General features: G+C 43.0%; 1 long non-coding RNA gene across 1 annotated transcript; it reads left to right on the forward strand.

The window, feature by feature from the left end:
* Window positions 1–325: 325 nt before the first annotated feature.
* On the forward strand, window positions 326–20,092 carry LOC122459848. The gene is made up of 3 exons (XR_006280802.1): window positions 326–435; window positions 17,333–17,520; window positions 19,983–20,092. It is a non-coding gene; the product is annotated as an uncharacterized LOC122459848 (long non-coding RNA).
* The last annotated feature ends 3,325 nt before the right edge of the window (window positions 20,093–23,417 follow it).

Below are 23,417 nucleotides of genomic sequence, written 5' to 3' on the forward strand. Positions count from 1 at the left end.
AAATATCCATTTCACCCAAGCTCTGAAAAAGAAAAGAGGAACAGACTTCCCACAAACTTGCAGTGCTGACAAGCTTCTCAGTGTCATTTTAAAAAAAGAGGGATCCTTTCAAAAAAGCTGTATTCTTGCCAAGTGGATGAGTTGGGACAGAGAGATGTTACCCAACCAATTTTTTGCTTCACCTGCTCCAAAGGAGTATACTACCTCTTTAACAGACAGGCTGGAGCCTACAGTTGGGACTGCCTGGGGTGTAATCAGAGACCCTACCCCACCCTACATTGGGATATATAAACAGAAAGAGGAAGCTAAAGGCAAGGGAAGTAAAAGATATGTGGGCTGTAATGTTGGTAGTTTTCTGTCAGGCTCTAGGAGACAAGCCTAACCAGAGGTTTTATTTGGGGATTTTAAATTTGGGAGCTGAACTAAGGCTCTGAGGTGAGGACCTTATGAGCTCTTCATTTGAATTCTCCTATCCTGAAGCTGTGTTAAAGGACATGTTCTTTTGTTAGCATGTGTTTGCTTCTCCTTGCCCTGGGCTGCTAAAGTGAACTTGTTGCTCCCAAGCAGGGGGGAATTAATGCAGGACACACCCACAGTACCTCTGCTGGGCTGCAAGGGGGTATGCAGGGACCTCAGACACCTTTACACCTGCATATAAGCAAAGTTAAGATTAAAATGTATCTTCTATGGAGGTGATATTGAAGTTGTTTTAATGTTACTATCCTAGCTCTTTAACTTGAGCCTACCAGATCCACTGTCCGTCACAATGAAGCAGTGCCTGGGAATGCTAATTCAGTGCTTCAGTACATATTATTTGTTCATAAAGAGTTAGATCCATCTCCCATGAAAAGTCAATGGGAGTCAAGCCATCAGATTCCATGGGAGCAGGAGCAAGCCAAAAGTCTGCTAGGTGCTTTTCAGGGTGTTAATAACATGTTCACTTCACTCGCATATTTTTAGAATCTTAGGTTGGCCAGTATTACAACTCATTTGAATTCTGGATGACATCTAAGATTTTTACTTTAGCCAAAAATGTGCTATGTACTTCATAGATATGTAAGAATTCAGGAGCCTGACCAAAATTGCTCACAGGGGACAAAAGTATAGAAAAGGAAAAGGGATGTAACCCAAGATTTACTCTTCTATAGGCTGAATAAGGATCTGCAGCAGCAGATGTGTCATAAGATGAATTGCCTTTATGAGAAATTTGTTTGCTGCCCTGCTCTGACCTAGGGCCCTGGATTACCTAGAACTATTTTGCACAGTTCCTGCCTGAAGGTGTGGGCCATAGACTGGGTATTCCCCAACCCAGCCAAGAGTGTGTAGCGAGGTGGTGTGGTGCCCCACCACCACGCAGAGGGCCGAGTTCCCTTACAGTTGGTGGAGAATGCAGGCATGAGCCCTTGACCACTATGAGAAGGAGTCTGGGGGGAGAGGGGGGGAACGTTCCCCCGAAGGAGTCATGGATATGTCCAAACTTTGTAAGTTCCTGGCGGAGAGCCAGCTCCAGCAGCAACAACAGGTCATCACCCAGCAGCAGCAGCTGATTCGAGACCTGGGTGTTCAGAACCAGGAGTTCCAGTGACAATGCATACAGCAGCTAACGACGGCACTGCCACCGCCCCCTGGAGCCCCAGCCGGGAGACGTGGCCGGATCACCCCGCCCCACTGCGCCTGTGTGGCTAACCAAAATGGGACTGGAGGATGACCTGAAGCCTTTTTGGTGACTTTTGAAAGGGTGGCGCAGGTTGCAGGGTGGGCACCTGACCAGTGAGCCACTCTCCTGGCCTTGTATCTATCTGACCAGGACTGCCCAAAGTGTGTACCGGGGGCTATCCATGGAGGATATATCCAGGTAAAAGCGGTGATTCTAGATGCCTTAGATGTCAGCCCAGAAACCTTCCAGCGGCAGTTCAGGAGTCTGACCTATCCCATGGGCGCCTGACCCCAGTTGGTCGCCCGGGAGGTGTGCAAGTGGTGGCTACAGCCCAAGAGACGAACCCCAGATGAGCTCAGTGAGCAAGTCATCCTGGAACAATTCGTCCACATCCTCCTGCCACAAGGAGGGGCCTGGGCCCTCCGCCATCGGCCTGCGATGCTAGCAGCCGCCATCGCTCTAATGGAAGATTTCCTTGCGGCTGAAGCCCCAGTGGGACCAGCTATTTGAGCCCACCCACCCACCCACCAGGGCTTGAGCGCCCTAACCTAGAGAGGAAGGGGAGTGCCCGGATCGAGCTGTGAAACCCTTTGCAGGGCCAGAAGCTCCGGTATAGACATCCTGAGGGGCCAGTTCAACAAGCCCCTCATGACCCTGAGATGGATCGGAAAAACCAATTGAAGCCCCCCAAGGGGCCCCGGGGGAGCATCTGCCCGGCCCGGACAACCAGAGCTCAGGTCCTGTTTCGCCTGTGGAAAATATGGACACTTGCAACGGGATTGCACCAAGAGGAACTGCAGTTTCAGTCACGTTTGCATGGGGGAAAACCACGCCCAACGGCCGCAGACCACCAAGATTACAGTGCCAGTAGTTGTTGGGGATTGCCCGACCCTGGCCCTGATTGACTCAGGCTGCAGCCAGACTCTAATCCGCCAAAGTTTAGGCCTCCTGGCGGACCCCCACCTGGGAACCATCCGGTTGCAGTGTATCCATAGTGATGTATGGCCCTACACCAGTGCTCGAGTCCGGCATGGGTCACGCGGCTGATGATGGTTGGCCTGGTTACACGACTAGCCTGTCCTGTGATCCTGGGATGTGATTAGCCAGAGTTCCCAGGGGTCCTTCGTTCGAACGCTGAGGAAGGCCCCGAGATCACCCCAGGACTGGAAGGAAGCTTCCTTGGTACCCACACAGAGGAGGGGGAGGAAAGGGACCCCAATGGACAGGGAGGAGACCCCGAGGACCCCACTCCAACATCTGCCGATGAACCTAGGGTTAGGACTGACTTCTGCCGGGACCAAAGGGAGGACCCTACCCTTAGTCGAGCGTATGAGCAGCTGGTGGTCGTTGATGGGACCCTGATTGATCTATGTCGGGCAAAGGTGTGGCCCCTTTTCAAGTTACGCCATGACCGTCTCTATTGGGTGGAATGAGATCCCCGCATCGGAGAGGTCCCGGCCAACTGCTTGTGCCTCGATGTCACTGACAAGCAGTAATGAAACTTGCCTATGACATCCCAGCTGCAGGGCACTTGGGCCATGAAAAGACCCTCGCCCAAATTTTGACATGGTTCTTTTGGCCCGGTGTGCACCAGGAGGTGAGGAATTTCTGTAGGTCCTGTCCAGAATGTCAGCTGGCTGCTCCCCCACAGACGCCCAAGGCCCCACTGATTCCCATGTCCATTGTAGAAACACCATTTGAGTGAGTTGCCATGGACTTGGTGGGCCCCCTCCCGAAAAGTATGACTGGATTTCAGTATGTGTTGGTCAGCGTGGATTACACCACCTGTTTCCCTGAAGCTGCCCCGCTATGGAGCATCACTGCCAGAACCATCGCTGATGAGCTTACCCCGGGAACTCCTTACTGACCATGGCACCAACTTCACCTACAGACTGCTGCGGCAGGTGTGCAACCTCCTAGCAGCTATGCACCTCCATCTACCACCTGCAAACTGACAGCCTGGTGGAACGGTTCAACCATATCCTAAAAAAGTGCTGTGCAAATTTCCCCCAGGGGACCTATGCCGATGGGATCAGCTGCTCCCGCCTTTGCTTCTGGTCGTCCGTGAGGTACCCCAATCTTCCACAAAATTTTCCCCTTTTGAGCTATTGTATGGACATCGCCCAAGGGGGCTACTGGACCTTATGAGGGAGACATGGGAGCAAGCCCCATCACCAACCCAGGGCCTTCTGAAATATGTCCTCCAGTTTCAGGAACACCTCGCTCAGACAGGAGCTCTAGCTCAGGAGAACTTAAAGGTGGCTCAGGAAGCTCAGGCTGAAACATACAACCAGGATTCCCAGGTCTGCGATTTCAAACCCAGCGATCGGGTTCTGCTCCTACTGCCCCCCGGCGAATCAAAACTACTGGGCCATTGGCAGGGGCCATATGAGGTGGTCCGAAAGGTTGGACCAGTCACCTATGAGATTAACCAGCCTGACTGGCGCAAGAAAACTCAACGATACCATATTAACCTCCTGAAGCCCGTCCAAAGTGAGAGGGGCTTTTAATTAACCCATGCCCCCCAGAGCCCGAGTTGGGCCCCCGAGTACCCTTGACCGAGGACTCCATGGTGCCCCAACTCAGAGAAACCCTGACTAAGGAGCAACGTAAGCAGACCCAGTGCCTCCTGCAGACATTCCCCAGAACTTTCACCGTCCAGCCAGTCCACACAACCCTCGTTCACCACACCATTCGGACGGAGCCTGGAGTGGTGATCCGGGAGTTGAATAGGCCCTTGCCAAACCACATGTTGCAAGTTGTTGAGGAAGTCCAAGCTATGCTAGACTTGGGGGTCATTGAAAATCACAAAGTGAGGTGCTGTGTACCTGGACGATGACGTCATTTACTGCTGCCAGTGGGAGAACCACCAGGAACGGGTAGCAGCGGTCCTGAGGTCCCTGCAGGCAGGAGGATTAACTGCCAATCCAAAAAAATGCCGCATAGGATGGCAAGAGACCACCTACCTGGGATACACTATCGGGAGGGGACAGGTGAGATGCCTTGTGGGAAAGGTTCAGGCCCTGTGGCCTGCCCACTGCCCACCACGAAGCACCAAGTGCACCAGTTCCTGGGACTTGCAGTCTACTACCAGTGGTTTATTCCCAGTTTCACATCTATTGCAGCCCCTTTAACCTGACTTTTGACCAAAGACAGCCCCTGACATATAGTATGGACCCCAGAGAGCGAGGATGCCTTCCAGGCACTCAAAGACAGTCTCTGCCATGAGCCCGTCCTATACAGCCCCAACTTTAACTGGGAGTTCATCCTCCAGACAGACGCCTCAGAGGTAGGACTTGGGGCCATCCAGTCCCAGGAGGTGGATGGAGGAGAGCACCTGGTCTTATACCTTAGTCAAAAATTGTTTCCACAAGAGAGGAACTACCTGGTGATAGAGAAGGAGGCCCTGGCAGTGAAATGGGCCTGTGACGCATTGCGTTACTACCTCCTTGGGGCCCCGTTCATGCTGGTCACTGACCACGCTGCACTTCAGTGGTTGGCCAAAATGAAAAATAATAATATGAGATTAACACGCTGGTACCTGGCACTGCAGCCCTATGCTTTTACTGTCCACCATAGGGCAGGTAAGGACTACGTGAATGCAGACTTCTTGTCCTGCCTGGGCGATTTGGAAGGGTCTGGCCCCGATGAGCAGGAGCCAGACTTGGGGCGGGGGGGTGGGGTAGTGAGATAGTGTGGTGCCCCACCACCCCACAGAGGAAAAAACCTCCCTAGACACCAAAGTGGCAGAGCCAGTGGATCCTGAGCCCGCCCCCCAGAGGTCAAGGCACAGGACAGGAAGTATAAAAGCCCAACCCTGGAGTCACTTGGGCCACAGACGCTTGGGAGACGCTGGCAATCCATGGCAGACCCGAAGACTGGCCAGACCAGCCAATGCCTAATGCTGACCAGTGCACAGAGGAGCTGCCCAGCATACCTCTTGCTAGAGGAGGAACCCATGGTGCTGGAACACTCTAAGGACACCACCCTGACCCAGGTACCTTAGGAGGGGGAGTACAAAAGTAGTCTGGGGCAGCCAACCCTAGTCTGGCTGCAGCACTGCCAGAGCCAATGTCAGTGTGTTGCGGCCAGGATCCCCACTGACACAGCAGCGGGTCTTCTACTGCTGCTAGGGCCCTGGGGTAGGATGCAGTGGAGTGGGTGTCCCTGCGTTCCCCCTGCCACCCAATTCGCGGGTGGTAGTCTCCCCCTCTCCCTGGTCGCTCAAAGCCAGGAGCCTGGGGTTTGCTGTTGAACTATTTGCTCAGTCTTGCCTGAGACCTGAGCTTCTGACTGTTTGTTTGCTGCCCCACCCTGACCCAGGGCCCGGACTTACCTAGAACTATTTTGCACAATTCCTGCCTGAAGGTCTGAGACACAGGGTTGCCAAAATTTAAATTAACTTTACATTTTGGATTAAATTTAGAATTATCTTGCAAGGAAAGGTATGGCCATAGAATATTAGTTTACCATGATAAGAATTAAGGAATAAGAAAGAGTTGGAGTTTAGAAGGATGAAGAGAGGACAGATGTGCATAGCATGGGTGTCCTGAAGATGAGACATCCTACTAAGGCTTCTTTGAAGGGAAATCCCTGAAGTATCTATTTCTTTAAACAACTATGGCATAATTACATCAAAATATGAATCATTCTATCTAAATGTCTGCTATTAAAGTATTATCTAGATATTCTAGAGGATAAACTTTCAAGAGATGCTACTAATCATAGAATCAGTGTCAAGGAATATATAGATCTATCCTGCACAGTTTATCCTCATGTCATGTCAAAAATTTAGATGAAGCGCAGACCAGATACGAGAGTGATAATGATGAAAGAGGTGGTTTCTGCTCCCTCTTTTGAGGGGTTGCCTTTTGTCACTGAGGATCACATTTTAAAGGACTTTTGGATCCTTGATTATACCTGCAGTCCCAGGTAGCAGCAGTGGCCAATAGATGTTCTTGGTTTTAAATTATCATCTGTGTCTGCTGAGGAGGTTGCAGCTCTTCTTCCTTGATGCAGCCATCCTCACAGTTATTCATGTCTGGGACTTTCAGATTGAATATTATATGCATTCTGCTCTGAAGACAACTCATGGACTTCAGCTTGTGCTGCTCACTTAACAGTGCAAGCCATGTATAGAGTATTTTATTTATTCTCCCCAGACTATAACAACTTTTAACTTACTCCTGGGTGCAATTCAAGGTGAAGACTTTTTTGATCTATAGGTCCTGGAGATGGCCCCTCTCTCTGCACTATTTTAGTGATTGAGATCAATTAGGATGCGTCTCCTGACAGTCCCCAGAATTGATCTAGAAATATTAGAGATGAGGTATTCTTAGAAATGGTCCCTCAATTCCAAAGTATGCTCACCTTGTTGATAAACCAAAGCCAAATCTGAATTCTGGGGCATGGTGAAAAGACCAACTTTTCTTTCAGCCTTTCCTTTAACTTTTCTGAGGTTGAAGATGTTCTGAGGTTCTCAGATGAGTTGAGCTTTCTGAGGAGTGGAGGGATTCCTGTAATTCACATTGAACAATGTATTATTTTGTTAAGTCTTAAACTTTAAATTAACTAGAACATAAATGGTTGCAGTTTCATTTTATCAGAATAAATAGATTTAAGAAAGATGCCTCTAATGAAAAGAATCCTGGAATTTACAGTGAACTTAAAAACTTCAATGTGTCCCATAACGAGTGTTTGATATCAGTAAAACTGTTTGGCTAGGACTGAACAGCCAGGAAAAATGTTTGTTTTCATGTCAGGAAGGCAATCTTCTCCCTTTTTTTTTTTATTTTTTCCTTTGTGTTCTGATTTAGAGTAGTAGAAATTATATACATCTGACAGTAATTATGGGTGAAAACTGGATGAATAGATAAATACTGAAATACCTTCTCTACACCTGAGATGTTCAAGATCTTGAATTATCTCTGCTCTGCTAGCATGTCTCAGCAGGTTATATTTTATTATTACAACACTTTTAACAAGAAGTCTGACTTTTTTTTACATGCGACTCCAGACATAAAATCTGACAAATTGGAGAACACTAGAAAACCAAACCTAGCAGACTGGAATATGCAACTGTCAAAAACAAAACTTGTGGCTACAATAAATAGTATAATATATCTAAGCTTTGCAGTATTTTCAATAAAAAGAATAATTTGCTCTCTGCTGAATATAGAACTAACAGAAAATCAAATTAGACCAAATAACATCAGTATCCTTGGGCTGCCAAGAGGTGTAGAAGGAGGTAATCTATTTTTTGGACATTCAGATCTAAAAAATACTTCATCTCAATGTCATAAACTACTCTTTATGCAATGAAAGAGCCCTACAATTTTCAGAGGAGGAAAAAATAGACAGGAAAATAGTGGCAGGAAGAGCACTATTCTACGTAGAATCTCAGAAGTAAAAGATGAGGAAGAGGGACATTTGGGGTGATCAAAAGCAAAGAGAGTTGTAATTCAAAGGGAGGTGGATTCTCTTTATAACTAGATCCATGCCTCTATACACAACTGAAGAGGAGAGTTTGGTTCCTATCTAGCATAGTCTTTATGGAAAAGAACAAGAGGTGTTAAATTATACTCCCCTCCCCCCCCCCGGCATCCATGTTCTTTGTGCATGGATTGAGAGAGATTTTATATCATAGCCCAGATTAAGAGCCAGTGGTACAAAGGAGCTACGAAGCTGCCCTGAGCTGAGGAATCCTCAGATGGTGCAGAGCTGTCATAGCTGGCTCTACACCACCCCCTTCTGGACACTCCACTCTTGTGTGAGGGATGCACCAGGGGGACTGAGGTTGCAAACCAGTGTAATGTATAGCAGCAGTGAAGTTGCTCTACACCAGGGTCCAAGAGCAGACATAGCTTATAACTACCTTTTTTGCCCTCTCTACCCCAATCCTTTGCCAACTATACTGAGTGATCACAGTATTATGTTTTCTTTCTGGATTCTCTCTCTCTCTCACACACACACACACACACTGCATTGCTGTATGACTAGTTGAATATACTTAACTTTCTTAATTTCTAAACTGTGCCCTCAGACAGAGCATCCATATTTCTATCTCTATAGGTTTCAGAATAGCAGCCGTGTTAGTCTGTATTCGCAAAAAGAAAAGGAGTACCCGTGGCACCTTAGAGACTAACAAATTTATTAGAGCATAAGCTTTCGTGAGCTACAGCTCACTTCATTGGATGCATTTGGTGGAAAAAGCAGAGGAGAGATTTATATACACACACACAGAGAACATGAAACAATGGGTTTATCATACACACTGTAAGGAGAGTGATCACTTAAGATAAGCCATCACCAGCAGCAGGGGGGGGAAAGGAGGAAAACCTTTCATGGTGACAAGCAAGGTAGGCTAATTCCAGCATTCTGCTCTCACTTTTACATGACAATTAGGGTGTTTCTTTAAAAAGGCAGAGGCCTGAATAAGCAATCAATACTGTTTATATAAGATATTGACTGTATAAATATATAGATTAGATATAATTCATCTTTGGATAGTACAATGTAAACTTTAAGCATTTTTCCTTTTTCAACACTGGATCAATTTAAAAAATAACGTGGCTTAAGAGAGAGACGCATAGGGCAGGCATCTCAGTGCAGCTCAAAGCTTAACAGGATGGATCCAAGGGTAGATACAGAATTACAATTTTAAGGGATGGCATATATTGAGGGGCAAATTAATTATAGGGCAATAACAACTCTCTGTCTAAAATCTGCTGGCACCTGACTGTAGCTGCCCATGCTCACTGCCCATTCCTCAGGCTCATTGGCTGTGCCTGCATAGTAGGAGGGGCAGCTGAGAATGGTACGGATGGAGAGTATATTCTGCCATACAGTCGTGGCAACAGCAGTGGCTGAAGAAACTGAGAGGAGTGGGGCTGAGCAAGCTGCAGGTGACCCCACTCCTCAAGCATCCAAACCAATGGCGCACTCTCAGCCTTACAAGAGTGCCGTATGTGTGTAATTTGAATGAGAAGGAGGGGAGGCATGTGTGCATGTCTGAATGAATGTTATCAGATGTAAGCGGGGGATTTTCACTTCCCTTGAATATCTTATCCAACCTTATGGACAATAAAGATGAAAACTGACCATAGCTTAACATTTCTCAGTAGAAGAATTAAGAAGTCAGGGAGTCTTGAAATTGCCACTTTTTAAATCCTGTCTTGACTACTGCAACATCCTTCTGTCTGGATTCCCAAATACACACAATATCCCTGTCAGTGCATAAAAATTGATGCCCCTAAACTCATCAACTTTGTCTATGGGATTCCTGATTTGAATCCCTCTGCTCACTCTACCTCTATCACATTTAAGCTTTTATCTTCAAAGATATATATAACTCTGCCCCACTCTATGTAACCTCCCTTGTTAAACTTCATATTGCCCCCATCCCCTCTGCTCTGCCAGTGCTCCCCGCTTTATCTGCCCATTTGTCAGTTTCTCACAGTAATCCCTGTGCCTTCTTCCACATTGCTTCCTATGCATGATGTAACATCTCTGATCCCATCAGAAAAGGCCCTTTCCTTTGTACATTTAAGTCCCTTTCAACAGTCTAATTTCTACCATGATGCTTAAAGTGAGTTATATTTACTTGCATATAATTTGCCTATGGTGGTTTCAATTCTCTTTCCCCTAACCTCTGTCTACTTATCTGTACTTAGCTTGTTGGATCAGGACTCATCCTTCTTGAGTGTTTGGAAAGCACTACACCCACAGTGGATGCCTCTGTAAAATAACAGTAATAATAATTAGAAAAACACAAAAGTTGACACATGCATTAGATATACTTCCTCTGAGAACAGAAGGTGAGACAATTTATTTTTGTGTTCTACTTTCTGGGCCTTGAGAGCATTAAAATTCATGCTGCGTGGTTGTCTTTAACTGGATCTGAATAACTTTCTTTCATTTCCTCTTCATCCCTGAAATCGGCTATTTAATATTAAAACTTTTACCTCTTGTGCTTCCCTGCAGAAAGTGTGTAATTCCACTGGTTCATAGAGGTTAGGTTCCAAATAACTCAATAGTCCTCTGAAAGAACATATCAAATTTCTACACATTTTTCACATTCTGGTGGTGGTGGTTGTTGTTATATTATTACATTATTTACTAAGACCTTGATCCTGCAAAACACTTGAATGCATGTCTAACTTTAAACACACCAGTAGTTTCAGTGACTTCAGTGGAACTACTCATGTGTTTGAAGTTAAAGATATGCTTAGGTACTTCACTGCACTGGGTTCAAAGTGCTCAGCAATTTGCAGGATTGAGTCCTTAAATCACAGAAATTAATTTCTTCATTGCTGTCCAGTATCTATTTCTCCTGAACCCCAAGGATGGAGACTTGGCATTATGTCATGTTTCTTTGCTGCCACAAACAATACAATTTAGCATAGTTAATCCCTGAGCCTGTAGACATTTATGCATGTACTTAACTTTACTCCCAAGAATAGTCTTCACTTACTTCAGTGGCACTACTCACATGGGTAAAACTACTCCCTTGTGAGAGTGTTGGAAGATTGGAGATTAATTTGAAATGAGTCTGAACAATCCATTTTCAATTAGACTGATAAAGTTTGCATTGTGTTAGTCACCTGTCATCAGCCTCACTAACAAGTAAGGTGTTTTCAGATATTCAGACATGCAGAAGAATTTGGCACAGGGTAAACAAGTCCAAAAGTACATGGTAATGTCATTGGTCTAAAATGTACCATGTCAGGCACAGCTGTACAGGGAGGGCCCACTTGTGATCTCTGATATTCGGACAACTGTAATAACCATAAACCACAATTATATAATTCCATTCATTCTGAAGGATCATACAGCTTGCTCCTGGTCCCATTGAAGGCAGTGAGAGCAGGAGCAGGCCCACAAAGTGTTTTACAAACATATATTTACAAATACACAGCCTCATTGTAAAACAGTTCAGGTTGCTACATGTATCACATGCCTATATACCTGACACAAAACCAAAGCAATGAAATGTTAACTTACTAACAGTAAATTCCCTCTGCATCTTACACACAGCATACACCCTTACTGCAACTACCATACACATGGCCCACACATCACAGCTTTACCCCTGTCTTCTAGCAATGCCATCTTTCTATCACCTACTTTACAAAATTACCCTCTCCAAGTGAACGAGACTACCTTTCAACATTCTGTTTTGCTTACCCCCTTTACCACACTACCCTCCTCCCCCAAAATTATCAGTTGTTGACATTAGGATACCCAGAAACATCATTTCACAGACCCGCTACAAAAAGCTATGGGCAGCTCTTAAGCCTCTTCTCAGTGGCACACTTAGCAGGAAAACTAGTGGGTCTGATAAAAAGCTCATGGCTTGTTCTGTTCCCCATTGATTATATAATTTCTGCAAGAATACCTAAGTAAATGGAGAGCATTTCCACCATTCCGAATCTGGGTGCTATGTTGGGCCATTGATACAATTTTATAGTAGATTTCTATTAATATGGTGGACGTACCTACTCTTTTTCCAAATCTATGACCAGAGCTCCCACTAAAATGTCTCATTCTGGGGATATCTGCCAGAGTTTCATAAATTTACTTTTTTTAGTTTGCTCCAAACTGAAATTAATATCATATAAGTACTTAAAATCTAACTTGTTCTAGAAATCCATGTACATTAGTGATTCAAAGACCAGGGGCATACTGGCAAAGCTTCAAATAACAGGAGAAAAGTAAAGATTGCAAATTACACTTCCTTTGTGTCTCATCAAATTTCAAACAGCTATAATCTCTGAAGTTATACAGCAGAGTAGCCCTTACTAGTTCTGATGGGGACCAGAGAGAGGGGGAAATATGGTAAGCCCCATCTTGTGTCCCATACTGTGTCCCAGATGTTAAGGGAGAAGACAAACAAAGTATGCTTATAGAATTGTTAAAGCTTGTGAAAAATACATCCAGACACATCATTTGTTCTGTCTGCACACAATGTTTACCCAATGTGGGATGCGTGTGTATTTGACAACCATAGGTGCAACAGACATATGTTGCCAAATAACATTTTCTGATAAATGCCTGTGTGAGCTTGCCATCTGCCATTAGTTCTTGGTGGTTTTCTTAACTATAGAGATGCATTCATTTTGATTGAAAGTACTTCATAAATATGCTGAAGGACAAGAATGGAGTGAGTTAAGAATAAACAGTTAATCCCATCCACCTCATGTCTGTCTCCCACCCAAAACTGGACTGGGAGCAGCAGGTGGGGGACTCCCCCGTCTCCCTGTCCCATCTATAAACAGGAATGGCAATGCCAGCTCAAGTCTCATGAGCTTGTGGGACTGTGGCAGAGCTCCTGTGGAGAGCATTCCTGTCTGGTGGCTTTCTGACGCTGCAGCAGACTGCCTCCTGGTGTAGACAGTCTGCTCTTCATGGGTATCAGGCTGCATGTGATGATGCCACTGACATTTTCATATACAACTTGTGACTACCGAGTTGAGGGACCAGGTCTGGGAGTATAGTGCCTGGTGGTGAATCTGGCCCTGGGTATCTGTATTCACTGTTCATGTCATATACCAGAATACTGTCCAATGCTTTACTTTACTAAGCATGCTTTGTCCTTTCCAGACAATGCAAAAGTTTGAAGACGGAGACACAGTGGAAATGAGAACAGGCAGGAATTTAAACCAATCAGTTGTTGTGGTTCTGCTGCATGTAACAGAAATGAGAAATATAGAAGGCTGATCCTAGCTAATTTACATTAGTTTTATAGCAAACTGTGCAAGCAAACTTACAACAGCTTGTTTTATTATCACTTCGTATTAGCCCATTTAGCCTTCAGAGATTACTGAATGACTGTCTTGTGTTTTCCCCCACAATTAGTGTGATATGGGTTATGTCTATACTTGTGCGCTTCCCTGGGTATTTGTCCATGTACTGCTAGCACCTGTACCCCATGCCCACACATGTGCTATACACAGGCATGTACCCACATCCACACTCCCCCTTTTCAGTATGGAATGGTAGAATTACCATTTCAGGAACAGTATCCCAGAGTCCTATGTGTCACAGGAGACACTGTGGGAACTGCCTTGCTGTGTGTTGGTGGAACTGTACCCCACTTTCACACATTTGGCAATGGTAGCTCCCAGTCATCTTTTCCTTCTGCCCAACAGTGTTGAAGACATGGAGCAAATTCATGATGATGTGGTTCTCCTCCTGCTACTGCTCAAGGGACATATACTCATGCAGTCCAATACTGGATGGAATGGGTCCAGAAAAATTTGAAATGGCAAAGACAACTGATCAAGAGGGCAAATGAAAACCCACTGGGGTCACATGGAACAATGATATGCCCATGGGTGGACTACCACTTCTGGGCCCAGAGGACCAGCACAGGGTGGTGCGACTACATTGTCTTGGAAACCTGGGTGATGATCAGTGGATGCAGAAGTTCCAAATGAGGAAGCAAGTCTTCATGGAGTTGTGCAAGCAGCTTGCACTCACCCTCCATCACCAGACCACTCTTTCAGAAACCCATACAAAGTGGGTGGCTATAGCCTTTGGGAAGCTGGCAATACCTGACAGCTACTAATCAGTTGAAAACCAGTTTGAGGTTGGGAAGTCAACTGTTGGGGTAGTGGTTGTCTAGGTTTGCCATGCTATCAGTACTGTAATCTACCCACAGATGGTTGCCAAAATCAAAGTCTCTGAGATTATAACGGTATTTCAGAGGATGCAGTTTCCAAACTGCAGGAGCCTTCAATGGAACACACATCCAAATATTTTGCCTGCTGTGGGGGGCCAATGACTATGTGAAATGATAAATGTTGATATCCTCTTGTTCTCCAAGGCTTAGTGGATCACAGGCATTGGTTCATGAACACCAACACTGGACACGTGTGAAAGATCCATGATGTCAGAGAGCTCAGGAGGTCAGGATGGTAGCTCAGGGGGCAAGAAGAGATTTTTGTATGGTGTTTCTGTTCCCACAGTTATTTGGGGGAATCCCAAGTACCTGCTTCTCGTGTAGCTCATGAGATTCCCAACATCGCTGACCCAAGAAAAAGGCAATTCAACTGTATATTTCATGGCTGTAGAGTGGTGATGGAATGTGCCTTTGGATGTCTGGAAGCTTGTTGACAAGGCCTGCAGCCCCGCAGTTCTTGTTATCATAATGTGCTCTGCTTTGCACAACATATATGAGGCTAAAAGGGAATACTTCCAGAATGAGTGGGGACAGCACAGATCGAGCTTTCAAAACCTGTACAGGCTGCTGGATCTTATCCATGTGCATGTTGCTCCTGTTTCCTGGCAGACCAGGGAAGTCTGTGGTGCGCTTTGCTCACACGTTATGGATGAGCGTGGAGCCAAAAGGTGGGTTGGGACTGTGCCGAGGGACACTATTGTGATGCTATGGTGCTGCTGGAAAAGTTCAATAGAGCATTGCCATGTACCTTGTTGGGTTTTGACCCCCCTGCAGCTGATGCACTAACTGAAAGCAGACATCATTTGGAGAACATATCAGTGTTCAAGTTACAGGAATGGAAAAGAGAATGGTCACCCCTGTAAGTATTGTTGAGTGGAGGGGCATGATGAACTATGAAGTGGACCAAGCACATTTGCCCTACTGTGAAACATGAAGAAATCTTGCATTTCTGCTACACCAAAAATTTGCTAAATTATGCTTATCAGACCGGGAGGCAATTTGAAAGGAAATTGACTGAATTCTAAGCTAGTGGATGTGGTTCCCATGGAAGAGGAGTGAAGAACCATAGAAAACATCCACCCAGCCCTTAGCTGCTTTGCTTTGCCAGAAAGTCCAGCTCCTGTGTCCAGCAAATATCACTGACAGGAACAGAGAAACAGTCATACTGCAAATGTATTTTCTTCCCTGAACTTTTGGATTAACATTGCAAACCAGTCACCTCTCTAATGCTAAGGAGCACAGCACTGTGTTTGTGCAACCACCAGAGTGGATGCTTCACTGACCCCCATTTTTCTTGGCTTCTGTAGTGGAGCTCAGAGGATAGACACAAGGGACTGGGAATGGTAATAAATGTTTGAAATGGTCACAAGGAGAACGGATTGCTTAGATGTTCTTCTGACAAGAAAAACATTCCCTTTCTCTTCCTGGACCTGGACGGGCCTGCATACAAGCATCCAACCAACCCCACCCTCATGTGACTAGCATTTATAAGGGGAAAATGGGCAAAGACATCCCCCACACCACACGTCCCCACCACCCAAGTGTTATAAAACTCTTTTTCTCACACGGACCATTTCAGAACCCACCCACACCCTCTAAGACTTAGACAAAACTCTTATTGAAAGGTTTGGTCCATAAAAGATACATGCATGCACGCACCTATGCTTCCAAATCTATTCATCATGGTTTATATAAACTTTTTTTAAAAAAATCAAACACTAGACTCCCTAGATGGCTCTTTTGCCCTCTATTACTTAAAGATTTGAAATGAAATTTCATAAATGCTGTGAAGAATGGCATTTCACTGATACAGGGTTTTGTTTTGTTGTTTTTAATTCTCTTCCCATTTCTAATAAGTGGTTTGACCCATTTCTTAACCTGCTGTAATGAAAAGCTTTCCTGTAGAATGCCAAGATGAATTCTCCAAATTTCCATTCATAGGCAATTCCATTCCACATTTTGAATGTCTCTCATATCAACCTTTTATCCATCCCCACTGCTGTATTTTGACAAATTTCTGTTAAGTTTTTGATGTATATTTTGGTCTAACTACATATTTGTTAAAAGGTGACCTTTTGATTTGATTGTTTGGCTGACTTCAGTGCTAATAAGCTGAAGGATGAGATGTCTAATGAATCCAGTGCATAGAAATAATGATAGATGACTTATTTGGAATTCTACAGACACAGCACTGCCAAGCATGCTAAGTATCTGGAACTGAACCAATCTTATAGCAGGAAGTTTTATTGATTACCTGGAGACAGGGCACATTTTAATCATTTTTACAACACTACTGCCTGAGGTACAAAAATCTATTAAACAAGGATTATAAACTTTGTTTTAAACTGGATCCTAAATTGTTTCTTGATATACAGTCAACAGCAACTCTGTAAGATCAATCACAGTTACTAAAGCATATTAAAATCAACATGTTTAATTTTAATTGCTCATATGCCTGACCCTCTGTGAGGCAGCTGTTCATAAAGCTAAATTACTTTTCTCCCATACAGGAGTTTCATTTCACTTCATGCTGGACTTTTTTTTTTTTTCCTGTCCACTAACCAGCCCCTTTCTTCACTCTCTTTCAGTTTTCTCTCCCTGTTCCTTGGCCACAATTCCCTTATCTCTTCAGCTAATTTTCTCTCCCTCTGCCTCTCATCCTCATTAGCAGATTCTGCATCCTTGCCAATAAGTCAACTTTAATAAAGCGGTGGATTATTTTAATTATTAGTTGATTTAAAGTTACAGGCCTGCAGCTCTTTTTAGGAATCTCTGTTAACCTATGCAATATTTGTGATTATGCTTGCGGACTCTTAATCAGATCATAAAAGCTACTCCCTAATTGGTGTGTATTTGAAATATATGTACTTTTTCATAACTATTATATTTTCTGTTTAGATGCATAACTTTTAGTATCCCGTGCTCTGGCTTTTCCTAAGGGATTTCCAAAGCAATTTTTCAATTTAATCCCTGTTTTTGTGTTATCCTTTCAGCCATTTCTTCTTATGACAGTGGGAGATCCTAGGTTGGTTCATTTCACTAACATGGGACTAGAAAAGCAATAAATTTGATCATTTCCTTCTTATGCCTGAAGTAAGTCATGCCCTAGTGATCTTAGTACCACATCCCTGAGAATCAGGAAGTCATGAGTTCCATGCCTACTGATCCTCTATGACCATGAGTACATTATTTAATATCTCTACTGCCACTATTTCACCATCTATACAATGGGCTTATGAATTCTTACCTACCATACAAGGCACCGCACCCAGTGAGATGCTGATCACTTGCTAGAAATTACTGGGTGCTCTCAATTTCCAGTGACTTTTGACAGTGCTCAGTGTCTTCCAGGAGCCTTTCATCAGGCTGAATGTGTGCTGTAGGGACTGACTTGTTACTGTTTGTAATGTCTGTAGAGCATTATGTAGAGCTAAAGAGTATTGTGTCTCTCAACATGTAACATATGGAACTATACAACAGAGAATAGTACATTTATATCAGTATACAGTGCCTCGCACAATGGGACCTCTAGGCACTACTGCAATACACAGAAATATGAATAACTGATGGTATTTATTTATATAGTGGTAACATCTAAGGGCCCCAAGCATGGATCCAGTCACCTTTCTGTGAGGCTCTGTACAAAGACAGAACAAGAAGACAGTCCCTGCCCTCACTTTAAGTAGAAGATGAGACAATAAGGGGATGTAACAACCAGAAAGAGAAGCACAAAGTAACAATGAGACAATACTAAAAAACCTAAGCAATGGTCACAGCACACCAGATCCCTAGCTATTGTGGAGGTTTTGGAAGGCATCACAGCAAAGGAAAGTTTTAAGGAGGCATTTGAAGGAGAAAAGTGAGGTGGCTTAACAGATGTTTATGGAAAGCTCCTAGCATACATGAGGGGTGGCATGAGAAAGAACGTGAAGGTATTTGTTTGAAAATTTAAACACATGGAGTGTGAAGATTGGCATCATTAGTAGAAGAGAAGTAGGAGTCAACAGTTTGATAGCATATAAAATAATCATAATATAAAATTGTTAAATAAATCTATGGAATTATACAGCATTGATAAAATTCTAGATTTTATTCTACATGATTCTATCAAAAAAATCACCATAATCCAATTTTGTATGAAATTATGTAGGATTCCAAAATCTCTATAGATCCCTGTTGGTTTAATCCCCATCAAATTATACAGGATTTTTTCCATAAAGATAGTCTCCTGCGATTTCATTTCTTACAACTTAAGTTTATACAGGGCTCATCTGTTTCTTCCTTGCATCTTATTTTTCCTGTACATTTACGGTTTCTCAACAGCTTTTAAAATTCATAGATTCATAGATACTAAGGTCAGAAGGGACCATTCTGATCATCTAGTCCGACCTCCTGCACAGCGCAGGCCACAGAATCTCACCCACCCACTCCTATGAAAAACCTCACCTATGTCTGAGCTATTGAAGTCCTTAAATCATGGTTTAAAGACTTCAAGGAGCAGAGAAGCCTCCCTTAAATCAACCATGCCCCATGCTACAGAGGAAGGCGAAAAACTTCCAGGGCCTCTCCAATCTGCCCTGGAGGAAAATTCCTTCCCGACCCCAAATATGGCAATCAGCTAAACCCTGAGCATATGGGCAAGATTCACCAGCCAGATACTACAGAAAATTCTTTCCTGGTTAACTCGGATCCCATCCATCTAATATCCCATCTCAGGGGATTAGTCCTATTTACCCTGAATATTTAAGATTAATTACTTACCAAAATCCCATTATCCCATCATACCATCTCCTCCATCAATTTATCAAGTAGAATCTTAAAACCAGATAGATCTTTTGCCCCCACTGCTTCCCTTGGAAGGCTATTCCAAAACTTCACTCCTCTGATGGTTAAAAACCTGAGTCTGATTTCAAGTCTAAACTTCCTGGTGGCCAGTTCATACCCATTTGTTCTTGTGTCCACATTGGTGCTGAGCTGAAATAATTCCTCTCCCTCTCCTGTATTTATCCCTCTGATATATTTATAGAGAGCAATCATATCTCCCCTCAACCTTCTTTTAGTTAGGCTAAACAAGCCAAGCTCCTTAAGTCTCCTTTCATAAGACAAGTTTTCCATTCCTCGGATCATCCTAGTAGCCCTTCTCTGTACCTGCTCCAGTTTGAATTCATCCTTTTTAAACATGGGAGACCAAAAATTTTAAAATTCAGTCAAATGCATTCAACATGATGCCCTCCACCTGTGTATATATGCTGCTGCCCTGATGTGGTAGTGAGAAGTTTGACAGAGCCTCAAAATGTTTAAATCTCTTTTCATTTTTCAGACATCTATTTATCATTATTTACTCCTGCTCTGGCTATTCTCAGATGCCACTGATTAATGCTGGAAACACTAGAAAAGTGCTATTAAACCAAACTAAGTTCTTTTATTGGTATCCTAATACAGTAGAACCTCAGAGTTGCAAACACCTCAGGAATGGAGTTTGTTCATAACTCTGAAATGTTTTTAACTCTGAACAAAACATTATGGTTGTTCTTTCAAAGTTTGGATTTCTTCCAAAATTTGGAAGACACCTGACTTTTGCTAATGCCAGGTTCAAAGTTATGATATAATACTTATTTCCCACTCAATCTCATTCTCACACAGGCAAAGGAGGACAACTATAATACTGTCAGAAAGTGGACATCAGTACTACTGAAATTATTTTGCCCTTGTCTGCTCAGTTCCCTGCTGGCCAATGACTTAGTCAAGCATATAATAACCAGAATCCTAGTGAATTGGAACCTCCTGCTTCAGTTTGGCATTTTGGCAAGCAGTTGATCTTCTACAGCATCTACAGGATTTTTGCTTTGATAGAGTACCTAAGAAAGTCCATAAATACTCAAGATTAAACAATGATTTAAGCAAGGTTACCTTCTCTTTTGGACTCTACTGTTTAATAAAAGGGTAAATATCCACAAAATGTATGACCTCCTTAATACCTATCTCCCGTGTACTTACTTAGTATGCTTTTTTTAGGCTCTAACACAATGCTTTATATATCTTATATATATATGAGACTGTAAATACTATACACCTAACTCTTGTGCACCAATGTCGGCCTGGAGTGAATCCATTGAAATTGTGGAGTTACAGCCATTTCAATGAGGTCAGAATCAGACCCTATATGTTGTGGATGTGATTAGGATCTAGTGAAGTGAAAAACTGTCCCACGCTTTTATTGCCAAATCCTCCTCCATTAACTGCTCTTCTACAAACTGTGAACTGAGGAACATGCCTTTCTGCATGTCTCACGTCATGTTTTACTCAAATACCAGGAGATAAACAAGAAACAGTTTCTACAGAGAAAATGATCATGTAAGCACTATGACTCATAGACCTGGAGTGTACCTGCCAGGGGCATATCTGCCCACACCTATGTATCTCTTTTTCAGTACCATCCCCCCTTCTTGGGATCTACCAGCCACCTCTCCCCTGGGGCTCTCTGTAGAAGATTCCCCAGGGTTTAGAGATGGAAAAAGAGATTAGCACTATCCTGTGTTCAGCTCCATGTGGCAATCTGGTCAGAAGTTAATTTAGCTCAGAACCAGTATCTAGCCAGACACCAGGAGACACCATCAGAGCTGCTCCTTAAAGGAAGGGCATGTCCAAATGGAAATCTCCTGCAGCCATAGGTCTACAGTGTCTCCTTAAAATGGATCTTCCCTCCCTTCTCTGCTGTCTTCCAAACCCTTCAATGAATTTCCACAAGGGGACCCTCAGAATTTTCCTGCCCCTTTGTCCTCCTCCCAGGATTTGGCCCTCAGCTTTTAATTATTGTTTTATTACATACATGAATTAACAGACAAACACCTGTCAGGGATGGTCTAGATAATATTTAGTCCTGCCATGAATGCAGGGGACTGGACTAGATGACCTCTCGAGGTCCCTTCCAGTCCCACAATTCTATGAATCTATATAAGGACATGGCTGCAGGTACCTGGAGCAGTATTTCTATTCAGAAGAAGAATATACAGGGTATTTGGTTATTCCTTGATAGGCTCATAAATAGTTGATCTAGAGGGCTTTTTACAGAGTTAGTTACATGGGTATTTATTGAAGAACTGCTATGGACAATTCCTGAAAATAATTAATTTTCAAACTGCAGTTCTCTACCAACTAAAACTTTCCTTAAGCACTCAAAAGCTATAATTTAAAGTTGTATTAGAAATGCAAGAAACTCCTAACTTGCAATGATTTTAAGTATTAAAACTGTTTTGAATCAAGCAAGCAATTAAAAACAAGCTTTTTTTAGCAATTATACAACTTTTTAAAATTCTCAGAGCTGATGGTTGAGTTTTTTTATCAGATTAAAATTGATTTTGTTTTTAACTGTGTTCCAAACAGGAAGTTGTAGGCCAAATTTTGAAGTGGAATGACTTTCTACAATCAAGAAATAATGGGTGAAATCCTCACTTCGCTGAAGTCCATGGGAACTTTGCCATTGACTTCAATGAGGGCAGGATTTCACCCCATGACCTTAAAGTGAGATTTTATTATGGAAGTGCTCTCACAATATCAACATTAATGCAACTTCTTCATTGTGGGCCTACTACTCTGTTTTTTTGAATGCCAGAAAGACCTACCAGAATAAGAGGAATAAGTTGGGTATTACTTGTACATTTGAGAAATACAAAAAAATGAAGTAATGGGTACAGTGAGAGAGCACAAAGGTAAGTAAGCATTTTAGCTGGTGTTTGTTTTATTCACAATTCAAATTTGTCTGTTTCTCCAGGACAATACAAATAATACTTATTTGTGAAAGAAACACATTCTTATGCAGACAGTCTAACTCCACTACCATTGCTTGTGGGCTCTATTAATAGAGTAACTTCAGTATCATTATGTCTACTCAATGTTTTGACTGTGCTAGCAAATATTGATCTATAGAATGGTCTGTTCAAGGGCAACAGCATCATTAATTGCTAAGTGATCTGCAAAACAATTAGAGACCTCCTAGCTGTTGTATAAATAGATGAATGGAGCTGTCTACCTAATCAAATATGGTTCTATCTGCAGACCCAATTGTGGTGTTCAGAAATGTCTTCAACATCCCACTTTTCATAACAACATATGTCATGGTCTATTCACACTTCTTTCTTTCAAAGCCTTTGACCAGAGTTGTGTGTGTGTGGTCTAATAGTTTTTAAACACAGCATCACTCAAAAGTTTGAGCATAAGAAAAGTTTCTAATTCCCATTTGCGTTAAGAGGAATAAGGAAAGGCCTTATTATAAAAAATATATAAAAAGGGATACATCAAAATAATAGTTTTCAATAAACCTTAAGTTACAGGGACCAAATATTGTATATAACTCTTATTTAATATACCAGTACTTCTGTTCTGGTTGTACTAATTGGCCACTGTCAGAGGCAGTATATCAGACAAGAAATAGTATAGATTGACTCAGAACTTCCAACCTGCTAAATGCTGTTCCTGTTTATAGTGATCTTTAGATGAACACAACTACTGCATAGATACTCAGGACTTTGAGTAAGATCAGGATTTGGCCCATTATTCTGAATTTTCTGTTTTCAATTACAGTCTTGCAATGCTGTTTTTCTTAATCTGTGGGTTCTCATGAAGAACATCAAAATATGCACTGTGTGCCACCCTTTGATGCTCTTGATGTTTGTATGTGATATTTTATTTTTAGTGCCTCTAGAAAGTTTGGTGATGAAGTATAGGTGCTAAGATTTGACTTACTTTAGTAATTTTATTTACATATGACATCTTATTTAAGGTCTTTATTACAACTGGATGTGGGTACGGTTTGTTAGTAAACTTCCTATGCCTTGGATTTTTTAAGTGATTCTAACTGAGAATTTTAAATTGCTTTGAGTTGAAACAATATACAAGCTGTCAAGATGCTATTTTTTTCCTCCCAAAATATTGCCTAAGTGGATTATGCTTCGATTTAGCACTAGAGTAGGGAAAAAACAGCTTGTGGGTGCTTTGATATTTTTGTCACACTCAGTCTGAAAAAAGGCCTGATTTTTAAATTTTGCAGGAAGCTGCTGCTGCTTCTGTCTCAAACCTTGC

This window comes from Dermochelys coriacea, chromosome 4 (assembly GCF_009764565.3).
Source record: "Dermochelys coriacea isolate rDerCor1 chromosome 4, rDerCor1.pri.v4, whole genome shotgun sequence".
NCBI lineage: Eukaryota > Metazoa > Chordata > Testudines > Dermochelyidae > Dermochelys > Dermochelys coriacea.